The following is a 10,593-nucleotide window of genomic DNA, read 5'->3' on the forward strand; positions in this document are numbered from 1 at the left end:
CCTGAAAGTCCTGGCAACATGCGAGGGAAGACAAAGCTGTGCCACCAGCAAGACCGTCCTGGACACCCTGAGTTTTCAGAAGCTGGTTACACAATCCAGTCTCTGAAATAGAGTGAAGTGGGGAGCTGTAGCCCTGGCCGGTGTCACCCGGGATCTACAGGTGCCAACAACAGAAACCCAATCCTGCTATTTAAGTGGGAACGACCTGGTGCCAGCGGTCAGGGCCCAACAACTGGGACTAGAGACCACCCTATGGGAGGATAGGTGTTGCACACCACGGGCAACGCCAGCCTCGGCCTCTGCCCGGCCGTCATGCAGAGCATAGGCAGTGCGGCCCCTGCAGCCAGCGTGGGACCACGGGCCAGCCACATCCTGCCGAGGGCCCAGGCCACCACTTGCTAGCGAGCTCTGTCTCAATCAAGGTTGGGCGGGGTCCCAGGACAGGATGGGCACCTGGGTCCCCAGAAGTCCACGTAGGGAGGTGGAGACACTCTCCCCCCTCCAGCTGCTCGGGGAACAGGGCTGCGGCAGCAGAAACCTGATCAGGCCATGGAGCAGCAGCTGCAGATGCTCCAGGGGCTCTGCGCTGGGCCCTGCAGGGCAGCAGTGCGCTTGGCCGTAGGATATGCCATGTGTGTGTGCTTCCGAAGGCCCAAAGCAAAGCTTGTCCCTCGGGCACATGGGCAGGGCCATTTGTCATCCTCAGGCTGGGCTCCAAGCTCCAGAGGGCGAGCTGCCCCTCCCGGGCTGGGTTGCGCTGCCTTCCCGTGGCGACCTCCAAGGGCCTGTCCCCTGAGCACGTGTGTCCTAATCTCTTCTTAGACGGATGCCAGGCCGATTGGATTAAAGCCTACCCTACTGACCTCATTTTAGCTTAATCACCCTTTTAAAGAGCCAGTCTCCACGCACAGCCACACTCTGAGGTCCTGGGGGCGAGGGCTTTAACTTGTAGATTCAGCCTGCAACACCAGCTTTCCTGCTTCTCTGCCACCAGGAGAGCACCCTCCCTCAGGTGTGACGCAACCCAGGGCTCAGCCATTGTGGGCACCCCCAACCCCGGCCTTGCACGTCCTGCAGCCTTTCATGTCAGAACAAGGCAAAGTCACAATGCTGTCAGAAAAATGTAAAAGCCGCACCACTTGTATGACGCACGTTAGCCCTGTAAAGACAGGTAGGACCATTTCATGTGCGACCGAGTCAGTGTGTTGAGCACGTAACCAGCAGGCAGGACGTGGATTAGGTCCTGTAGACAGACAAAGTAGAGAAACACTAACACTGACGCCACGGCATTTGCACAATCTGCTGTACGCTGAGCTGAGCACCCTGCTCGGTTCACAGGCTTTTATTAGATCACATTCATGTTTTTTTCTCTCTCTTTTTTAAAAAATCTTATTTTATTTACATTCAATTAGCTAATGTGTAGTATATCATAAGCTTCAGGTGTAGAATTCAGTAAATCCTTAGTTACACTGCATTTATTTTTATCTTTATTTTTAATTTAATTTTTAAAGATTTATTTATTTATTCATGAGAAAGAGAGAGGCAGAGACACAGGCAGAGGGAGAAGTAGGCTCCCTGCCGGGAGCCAGATGCAGGACTCGATCCCAGGACCCCGGGATCACTCCCTGAGCCGAAGGCAGATGCTCCACCGCTAAGCCCCCCAGGCATCCCAACCACATTTATTTTTAAAGATATGTCCACAAAGTGTGAGAATCTGAGAAGGACTTCACTGAAGGACAATTTCTGAACTCACCACAGCTTTATTCATGGCACTACCCACTTTTTGGCCACTGCAGGCCAGCCTCATGACACGGGGTTCGCAGCAGATAGGTGGGAGAGAGGAAGGTGCTGGGTGTGTAGACTGGCAGTGAAGGAGGCCTGCAGCTTTCAGCCTTTTTCTCCCCCTCCTCTGGGGCTTCTCCAGGCCTCTAGTTATAGGGACCACAGACCCCTGGATGGGCCACCGAGCCTGGCTCGCATGCATCACCCAGCACCACGGAGATCATGGCAGCCTTCGAACCCCGGTGTCACCCCCAGGACGGCGTTCAGACCCACGGGGAAGCCCGTCTCCAGCCCAAGCCCCTGCCATCAAAACAAAGTTGATTTGGATTCAACTGGATATGCTAACATTTCTACAGCAGGAGAGGGTGGGTCCGTCCTCCCTCCTTCCCTCCCTGCCTCTCTTGGTCTCTGCTGGAACCAGAGGGTTTAAGAAGGATGAGATTATATCTTATTCCCTGATTTTTGGCTCTCAAAATCCCCTGTGAAAAATGGAGAAGGGAGATTCAGCCACTTTATCTTCTTAAAGAGATAATTTTAATAAATCAAGTCACCTTCTGGAAGCGTGTCACCGACATTTTGTTCTCCTGTGTTACAAGTGACCCATGTTTATTTTTGAAACTCAAGGTTTCTGTTTTAAAGAGAATATTTCAGTAACACTTCATGGAATGATCCTGGTACGTATGCACCTTCCTACCCCCCTCACCAAGTTAGACCATCGCAAACGTTGGAAGGGACTTGGCCTTGATGTAACTTCAACTTTTCCTCAATGTTTTTTTCATGTAGAAATAGCAAACACTTCATTTTGTGGGCTTTCATGAGTTTAATTTTGAAAAATAATTAAGTATGATGGGGCACCTGGAGGCCTCAGGGGGTTGAGGGTCTGCCTTCAGCTCAGGACATGATCTTGGGGTCCTGGGATCGAGTCCCACTCGGGCTCCCCACAGGGAGCTTGCTTCTCTCTTTGTCTATGTCTCTGCCTCTCTCTGTGTGTCTCTCATGAATAAATAAATAAAATCCTTAAAAATATATACTTAAGTGTGGAACTAAATTCTATGGTGTGTTTGGTGGTCCTCAGCAGTTTGGGCTCTTACTGTCCAGTGCACACCTGCCCTGCCCCATCCTCACCTGAGCTACAGTGGCAGGGTTCACAGTCCAAGCTGTTTCTAACTTTATCCAAACCGAGCCTTTGACCCCTGCAGTCAATGGCTGAAGTTATAGATTACAGATCCTTTACCTCTGCTAATGGGCTTTCAGATTGCAGGAGCCAGCCTGAAGGGCCAGAGACGGCTCGGGCATCGACAGTCTGCTCTTCCTGTTACACGACTCAGGAACCCAGCCTGGGGGCAATTATCCAGGCTCCAAGGAGACATTGCATTTCCCTGGGAGCCCCTGATGGCGCTCGGTGCCAAACGAGGCCTCATGCAGGATGGCAGGAATGAACTCATGCTTTCTCCTGGCGGCCCCCTCCCTGGGCCAGCACACCATCCACCCCTGCTGCACCCAGATGCCACAAGCCGCAGTGCAGACTTGCCACCGCCTGATCTTGCCGTTGCTCAGACCCTCACTGACCACCCTGTCACCTCAGAGCAGACCGAGAAAGAAAATAATAAACACCATTTTGGTATAAACTTCTTATTTCAGCACGAGACAATCTTTTTCTCACACATCAAGGGTCAAATGGTTTGCTTTTATTTTCCACTTAGCATCATATCGTGAATGCTGTGTGTTTAGTGTTCTCAAACAGAAATTGCAGTGTCTTCAGAGCTAGCCAGTTCTTGCGAGCACCTCTCCCATTCCCTTCACATTGCTCCATTTTTCAGACAATCTCTGATTATGGGTGGTGCTGAGGTGGAAATCACCATATTGTGTATGGAAACACTGAGTAACCAAGCATGCATACCTTTAAGGTCTTGACGCGTATCTATTACCAACCAGCCCTCTGCAAATCCCATATTCAGTAGTACAACAGTTCCCGGCACAACTTTGACTGTGTGTTTTCTGTAAATAACTCCACTGGAAACTTAAACCCATTAAAAAGTCAGCCTTCTGGCTAAACTTGGACTTCTTTTATTAGAGTAGAGGTTAGACATTTTAAAAATACGTGATTTTCTTCTGTAAAGTGCCTGGGGGTAGGCTGTGACCACTTCTTAGGTGGGTGTCATAGTTTGGGGTCCTTAGGAGAATAAATGTTGAAATTAGATCTGCTGAGGTTGTCAGCCCCTTGCTGCATGTGACCACAGGGAAGTTGCTGACTCCCCACGCTCCGGGCCTCTTTCATCTAAGAATGTGAACGTTTCTAACACCTTGTCGTGAGGTTCCACGTGCGGCGTCTGTGACATGACTTGCCATCTGACATCAGTTAATTTATTTGATAAAAATGTATTTAGGTTTGGTTTTGCTGCCAAACTAGGAGCTGAGAATGGACTGGGAAGGTGAAGAAAGCTACCTGCACTGTGACTGTTTCCTTTATGAGCAAGATTAACCCTGATCTATTACTTTTTAATTTTTTTCCTAACACGATCTTGATTTAATGATCTGTTTATTTATCAGTTTACCTAATCTTCCTGTGGCACAGAATATATGAAAATGGTCATTTGGGGGGCTTGGGGAAGAAACCCAGCTGGGTGGTCAAGACGCACAGTAATGGGACCCCGATGTGTTACAGCAGAGTGGCCAGTGTGCGCATCACGACAAGGCTGGTGTGAGTCCTCTGAAGACGGAGCCCATCTGTGCACCCCCGGTGTCTAGTACCACAGCAGACGCCCAGCAAATGGGGGAGCTTTGGGACATATGGGGCGTTAGGCTCCTAGGACTACCTGGCTCCTTGGGCAGGCGTTAGCTCTGCAGGTGCACGATGGGTACTTCAGTGAGGGGTAACTCAGCATTTCCACGCCTCGCTCTTTCCAATGATGCCGCCGTTTGAGGAAGACTGTTGTACTGAGGAACGAGTGCCCCGTGAAGTATATGCAGGTGGTGATGTCTGTGCTGACGCTGAGGCTCAAGACGTCTGGCAGGACATGACAGGTGCAAACCCCCCATCTGTTAGTATTTGAAGTTATTGAGGAATGAAATCAAGTTTTGATTTTTTTCTCCTTTTATTATATTTACTATATTTTCAAATGGCTGCAAAGTAGTTATGAGGCAAATACTTGTGAGGTTCTTTGGATCTACCTAATGTGCCAAACTGGTGACTGTTTCTTTTGGCCTGGGGCACTTCAGAAAACGTTGCTGACCCACTGAGCGCACCATGGATGGAGAAAGTTTGGGAACCTCTTGAAATAATCTAGTCTGGTCATTCTTAATATAGGGATTTTGCCCCTTGGGGGACATTTGCCACTTACTGATGCCAAATATGAATTCCATTATCCAGTAAAACTCTTAGCAATAGAGGACTCAGAGTGTGCACATTGATTACTTTTTGACACTTATTATTTGTGTATGACCTGAAGGAGCTCTTTATTAACAAATAAATGAATAAGCGGAACTGTAGGGAACCACACACCTGTAAGCTATTGCAGAAAACGATACTGAGGCAAACATCTGTATGATAATTTGCCCTCAGCTAATGGGAAGCACATATTCTAAGAGTGTCAAATCCCGAGGAAGACATTTAAAGTATAAATAATAAAAAGCAATGTTTCTGGCTCCGAATTGGCTTCTCTCTGATGAAAGTGGAGATACGAAGTCAAGGTTTTCCTTAGGGCTTCACGGAGGTGTGATGTCTGTACTTTGTAACAAAGAACGATTTAACCCAACATGCTTTACATGATCCTGTTTGGGGCCTCGGGCTGATAAGAAAAGCATTAATCATAAATATGAGAAACTAATACTTTAAGTCCTCGCTCTGAGGATCCCACTCGACTCCTGTCCCAGAACTAATTACGTACAGTCGAGGAGGCGCATTCATGTAAATAGGTCTTTGGTCGGTAATGCAAAACCTGATCTGGCTCTAGAAACTTCCATTTACGTGCAAAATGTATGTGGAATCAGGTCAAAAGGACCATGCTGAGCATCTCTAAGGAGTTGGCGGAGAGGGGACAGACCCTGCATCCCCTCACTCAGCTTCCCCACCATCTTCATTAAATACAGGAAAATTTCCCAAGTGTAATACGTTTGTGAGATTTTAAGAATAATTGTTTTGTTTTTTGGGATCCCTGGGTGGCTCAGTGGTTGAACATCTGCCTTCAGCTCAGGTCATGACCCCGGGGTCCTGGGATCAAGTCCCACATTGAGCTCCCCACAGGGAGCCTGCTTCTCCCTCTGCCTGTGTCTCTGCCTCTCTCTTTGTCTCTCTCACAAGTAAATAAATAAAATCTTTTAAAAAAGATAATTGTTTCTTCCAAGTCACAGTTTTCTATGAGAATCATAAGAATACTCCTCTCACTGTAGAATCATAACAATATTATTTATTATTCACTTCTATTAAGAAAAATGGTTTAGACCCATCCCTGGTCTGGCATATTTATTGAGGATACTGGAATGCCTCCTGAGCTGAGGTGGAAAACGTCTGTGTGTGGGGCAGCCACGGGGAAGGGGAGGGATGGAGGCCATGCCTCAGGCACCCACACCACCTGGTGGCATGGAGACTGCATCACCCAGGAACCTACGAAGGCAGACCACACTTGTCCCTCCTGCGAGTGGGGAACCAGTCAGTGAAATGCTGATGGTGGGGTGGTCATGGTCCACCCCACCATCAGCATTCCCCCATGGTCCTAGGGGAAAGAGATGGTGTTCAGGCCAACGGCTGTACCAGAAGCCCCTCACTATTTGTCATATGGTGATGAAATCCACGTAAAAGAAAACCATCAAAAAAAATAAAAAGTAAATAAAATCGTAGTCTTAACTGCACTAAGGCATCCTAATCAGTGGCCTTATTACATTCCCAATGTCGTGCAGCCTTCACTACCATTTGATTCCAGAACACTCCATCACCACTAAAGGGAACACCATGCCCATTCACCAGCTCACTTTTGTTTGGACTTGTCTTCATGAAAAATACGATTTATTTACAAAATACTCCACTGAACAGCAAGCTATGCTATAAAAACATTCTGCTTCATTCAATGTACTTGGACATTCTGGATTTGAGAGTCACACAGAGTTAGTTTTAAGATTGTACTGAGGATAAGGTCACTATCAAAAGACATTAGTGGTCTTTGCTTTTTATGGATTTACATGATTGGGATGAGATGATCTATAACTGACAAGAACGCTTAAATATGTCTGGGAAGCAAACAGCAATATACCAGGCTTACGATGCAATATTACAGACTGCTTAGCAGCTAAAGAGGGTTTACGCTGAAGAATGCTGGATGTAATTTCTTTGAAAAAATTATAAGCAAAAGGATTGAATTTAATCTAATATCACCACTAAAGCTTGCTGCAATCTCAGGCAGCATTTGGGTAGTACCTAGGGCCAAGAAGATGATCCTGAATTAGCATAGCATACAAATCAGCTTTTCGATTTTTATCAGATTATCTGCATTACTGGCTAATGCTGATGTATTCAGTAACATGCAATAAGCACTCTCAAGCATCATATTTCTGTGGTGTAAAATATCCTCAAAGCACATTTTAATTGTTTTAACAAGATAAAGTATGCTATTTTTGCATGAATAATATTATCAGTATTACATCAAATCTCTTCATTTATTATCACTAATGCTACTTAAAAGAGATGTTAATAGAGTAATTCATTCTCATACCATGACCTTGGTCAGGAGTACATGATGGTTCATATTCATTATGCTGAGCTAAGAGAGGGCTTCTGTTATAATATCACTTAATTTATATTCTGAAAAATGCTCCAGGGACGAGTTGCTCTGCTGCATTAGAGTTCCATCTAAATCACAGTATTTGAAGACAAGTGGGGATGCCACATAACTGTTAAACAACTCCTCTGTGTACTCTTGCCTCTTCCGAAGCCGCACACAGAAGAGCTAAATCCAGTGACCTCATCTAAACACACAATTTACCTGTGCAAATTAGGATGCATTTACAGGGCCATACATTGGGATTTACATTAGGTGGAGAGCTTTGGTTAAATGCCGGAACATACACCAACCCTATGACCCATCAGAGTCATGCTGTGCCTCCATCACTAGGCCAAGGAGATATGGCCAACAACAACCTTTTAAAAGTGTGAGCACCTATGGTCTTTGGTTACATCTGCCCTTTGTCAGGATACAAGGTGCATGTGCATGGATTAGTTGTAGGAGATGCATGTGACGAGATGTGCATGTTCAGAAAAAAAGTTCCAATCTTTTTAGAAAAGTAATTCCAAATAAATCTCTAACTCAGTATATCACAAAAATGGGCATATGTACAACACAATTAATAACTTTGAAGGGCCAATATAATTTACAACAATTAATTGGATTGGACTTTGTTTTAGTGTAATATAATTCCTTAGAAGTACTTTAAAAATACTTTAAAAGTGCCTGGAGACATTGTAATGAACTGGATAATTTTAATTTATAGCCTTCACAGAGGAGAAGATATTTTTGGGACACATGACAAGTATACATCTTAATTTCAGACCTAAGAGGGACACGTTAAGTGTATTTTGCAGAGAAGTAAAACCAATCCCATGGACTAAGTGGCACAGCAAAGTCACTTAACTAAAAGATAATTAATGAAATTCATAATAAATGCATAATAAATATGTTTACAACTCGTGAGTTTAGTATAAGATGTGTTGAGAGAGGGAGTATGGCAATTAGGGAGAGCATTCATACATGCATAGTTCATAGGGTCACAGCATGAAGTCTAGTGTTAGGTCAAGTATTTCCTTTGTTGCTTAAAATGTTGAGTGGGGGTGCTTATGCAGCAATGTAGATGGTGTTGTTCGTGCTAATGTGGTGTGTTGGTGGTGGTGATGGTGGTGGTGATTCTGTTGGTATTGCTGATGTGATATTGGTTGTGGTGCTGGTGGCATTGGGTGGTAATGGTGTTGGTGTTGGTGGTTTTCCTGCCAGTGGTGTTGCTGATGGTGGTAATGGAATCGGTGATACTGCTGATGATGGTGGTATTGGGTGTGCGTTGGCAGTGTTGGTGGCTGGTGTTGGTGTTAGTGGTGATGCTGTTGCTGACAATTGTGGAGCTGGTATTGATGGTTGGGTGGTTATAAAAGATTGTGGAAGGTAACAATCTAAGAAACAAAGAAGTAAAAGCTTTGTGGTTTCTGACAATGCCTCTAATGAGCACCTGCCTTTTGTTTGTAGCCAGTGTCCTCTGAGGGAGATGGGCTCAGGCAGGGAAGGAATAGTGATCCTCCACCATTTTGTTCTGCTTATCTGCTTTTGAACCCCTTGTTGATGAGAGAATGGATTCACACAGTCCACATCTTCTAAAGAGCTAAACATTCAGAATTAAAAAAAAAAAAACATACAAATGTGCCATAGATAACAGTGAGAAAGGAAATGCATATTATAAACATGAAAGGATAAATTCTCAAAACACCAATCTAAAATCAACTTCAAGGACTGATGTTTCTGTAATATTAGCAGGCAAGATTTTAAAGTCAACATCTCATCAAGTCTTTCTGCTTTTTTCAAGAGTTCAGTATATTATTGAGGGTATGATACTATAAAGAATAGATAAACCCTTCACACTAAGCTTGTGTCCTCCAGGAACCAGCTCGGTTACCCTGACCACAGATAAGAGGTAAGAAATAGAATTATTTTGCTCATTGTTGGCCTCTGGAATAAGACATCCTGGGCTCCCAATATCAGAATGGACACAAACTAAAACAAGACTACATTATTGATCATTCATAATTTCGATATTCTTATCATAAAAATTTGGGACAACACTATTCCACCTTAAAGATGGAGCAAGAATTCTTGGTAAACAAGAACATGGATTTCAGTGTTTATCATCACACCAAAAATGAGGAGTGTATCCATAAATGATAATGTTCCCCCTTTCCTGATGGGGAATCCAAAGAGACAGACAGGCAGCTTCTCCACAGTCATACATCTAAGCCAAAATAATGCAGACCTAGAGACAGCATTTTTTCAGCCTGCCTCGATTTTGAACATATTACGCTTGGCTTCAGTTTTTTTAATATAATAAAAATTATCAATTAGTTTTACAAATGGTCTTGCAACAAGAGTTTTGTCTGCTTTGAGAAAAAAATTAATCCAACAAGCCATCTGTATTTGAGTTGGTTCATTATTTTAATTTCTATACATTCACTTTAAGTTTTGTTCTTCTTTCTGGTTTTTAAGGACATTGATATTTTCTGCTAGATCATGCTTAGGGGGGAAAAACCCATGTTGACATTATATATTTAAAAGAAACTGTTTCTCTTCCTCCTTTAAATGTACTCAAATCCCATGGACGCTCCAGCTCAGGGGCCCTGGAAACATGGTAGGTTCTTGGTCTTAATAAGTCTGTTGCACTGAATCAAATTCAATTGAATATGATAAAGAGAATATTTTAAATATTCTAGCACAAATATTCTAGCACAAATATTAAATAAATATTTGTGCTAGAAATGATTTTAATATTCACAAAAGCAGGCAAATGTAACTATATTGTTATAGTAAACCATACTTGCTATTGACCCCATAAAAATTTGAAATATGCATTTTGAAAGGTTAGCACTAATAGAAAATATCCAAGTTATGATTGTCCTAATTTGCTATCAATGGGCACACATCCCCTGGTCAAATTATCATGGATACATCATAGTTACACATGATTGACCACCATGAGGAACATCAGTCCCTGACAACTCATGAGAAAAAAAAAAAGTTAATGTTCAAAAACAATACTTCCCAGAATGTTGACCTTGCTTTGGAAATT

General features: G+C 44.0%; 1 long non-coding RNA gene across 1 annotated transcript; it reads left to right on the forward strand.

Annotated features, from left to right (window-relative positions):
• The first annotated feature begins 7 nt into the window (after positions 1 to 7).
• On the forward strand, positions 8 to 2,256 carry LOC140610171 (uncharacterized). Its single transcript, XR_012011950.1, has 3 exons — positions 8 to 160; positions 995 to 1,171; positions 1,925 to 2,256. It is a non-coding gene; the product is annotated as an uncharacterized lncRNA (long non-coding RNA).
• Positions 2,257 to 10,593: the final 8,337 nt, after the last annotated feature.

Source organism: Canis lupus, chromosome 1, assembly GCF_048164855.1.
Source record: "Canis lupus baileyi chromosome 1, mCanLup2.hap1, whole genome shotgun sequence".
Classification (NCBI taxonomy): domain Eukaryota; kingdom Metazoa; phylum Chordata; class Mammalia; order Carnivora; family Canidae; genus Canis; species Canis lupus.